The sequence below is a fragment of the Rhagoletis zephyria genome, unplaced genomic scaffold (assembly GCF_001687245.7).
Source record: "Rhagoletis zephyria isolate East Lansing unplaced genomic scaffold, Rhagoletis_zephyria_1.1 Rzeph_scaffold_02011, whole genome shotgun sequence".
NCBI lineage: Eukaryota > Metazoa > Arthropoda > Insecta > Diptera > Tephritidae > Rhagoletis > Rhagoletis zephyria.
The window spans coordinates 20,526-22,770 of record NW_016159095.1 but is presented as its reverse complement, the minus strand read 5'-3'; positions in this window follow the sequence as shown (position 1 = coordinate 22,770).

Genomic DNA, 2,245 nt, shown 5'->3' with positions numbered 1-2,245 from the left:
AGACGATACTGCACGGTGTGGTGCGTGATGAACGCTAAGCCACCACCATTATCTCGCTCGCGATCTCGACGGTGCACGTTGTACCCAGCGCAATTCAACAAAGTTGAATTGCTGTGCGACTTCGTCTCTTGGAGCGCCGCTATCAATATACCATGCCGACACATGAAGACGGTTATCTCCTCAATCTTGCTCTGTAGCCCGTTGCAGTTGAATTGAAGGAGCTTCATGTGGTTCGGGAGACGTGTCGTGATGTGGGGTGTAAGTGATGTGTGTGTTCTTACCGCCGTTGGCTGTGTGCGCTGCTGTGATGATTGCCGCCCTGTGGTGGTGGCGGGAGGCGTCGGAATTGGGGTCTGCGACCGAGCAGCGCAACACGGGCCCTCGAAGTTCCCAGTCCAATCAAGCCCTAAAGTGGCACCAGCCAAGGCAGGTGTTGCACTTGACTGATGTCACATTACGGAATATCCTGGTCTGACATACGGTGCAGATTGTAGGGGGAACCAGGAGTTGTAGGCGGCGGTGTGTGGGTAGTGGTGCGGTTGTGTGTGTTATGTAGTCTGTCGTGGCTGTGGTATGGTCTGTGGTGTTCTTGTGTTGTTGTGTTGTGGTGACTGTGTGAGGCTGCTCGGGCGGACTGAGGTTAGCCGTGGAGGCTGCTCTGTTTGAGCAACAGGGGGCCACGTACGACGAGGTCCACTGTCGATGTGTCCGTAGTCCCGAGCAGACTCTGAGGTGACTCCACCCCTCGCAGACATTATACTTGACTGAGGTGGAGTTGTGGTGTAATCGTCTCCGGCATACACAGCAGGTGTAGGTTTCTGGCCCTGGGTTTGACTCAATGCCAGCCCTGAGTAGAAGAATACGTAGTGAATGTAGCCCTATGGACGGACAACTTCTGAGATAATTCGCCGACCTAAACGGGGTTAGATCGCCGAAACAACAGCCCTTGGTCGGGTAAAACCCGAGTCATTCCGGTACGTAGAACCGGCTGTCGTGGGAATCCTAAAGCGCGGCTGAAGGCCGCCTACGCAGAAAGGAATTCTACGCAAAAATATGATCCCAATCCCCCTACTATTTATTTTTATCTGAACAAAAGAACTTTATCGTATTTTCCTTTTAATCGTATTTCCTTTTGGACTTACTTTCCAAGCTTGGTTTTTTTAGATGTGGCAACATAGTCCTGCTGCCATTTGCACATATTCTGCATGTACTCTCATAATAGCTGTGTTTTCGTAATCTCCAGCAAAAAATATCCAGTAACTTGCCAGTAACCAAATTTCGGAGAGTAAGTCAATATTTACTCGCAATGAGTGAAATATGCAAGAAAGTACGAAAACGCAAAACCAGCAAGAAGTTGCTAGTTTTATGAACAGCTGATTTATTTGTTATTTTGCGATGTTATTTTCTTAGAAAACTAGTATTTTCCATATTATTATATATTTAAATGGGTTTAACCTCCTCAGTCCCGAGACTAAAATAATTGAAAAACTAAAAAAAAAATCATGTTTTTGCGTTATATTCTTCCCAAATAATTAGAAAACCCATTTTTTTTTATTGTAGCATATAAGGATTCTGGCAGGTGCAGCCAGCTGGACATTTGGATCGTATGCCAACGAAAAAGCAACTAATTTTTAAATTAAGAGTATTTTAAAACATTCAGTTAATTTCAATAAACGGTTAACTTAGTACTAATTTCTTACGAAGGGAATTCCATAAAACAGTGTCTATCGCTGGCAATGCACAAAAACACATTACAAGAAACGCATTTGAATCTGGTTTTTTGGTTACATCCTTCTTTACGGCATCTCATAAATTTGTTTTTATCCTGGACACCACAGATGGGTAAGTGTCTATTTTCAGTCCTTCTCACATCTTTTGGGGGTAGGGGCTGTATGGACCTAACTCTTTTTGTTGAGACATCGTCTTCGATTTCGATGTCACTTAGCCTTCTTTTACCAGCACATGCGGACAAACATTCTCCTACGTACATCTTAAAATCTAATAGGTCCATCAACTCGCACCTCCTTGCACCACAGGAAAATTTGTCTTTTTTATAAAGAACCCAGGAATTACACAGTGCGAGATCAACCATATGCCAAAAAACTCGTGTGGGCCACTTCTTTGTTCTGATGTTAATACGGTAATAGGATATCAACCTGTCCGCAAGATCTACGCCTCCCATTGACGTGTTGTAACTTGCTACGAATACGGGGACAATTGACATTTATGTAATTTTTGGCTTTCT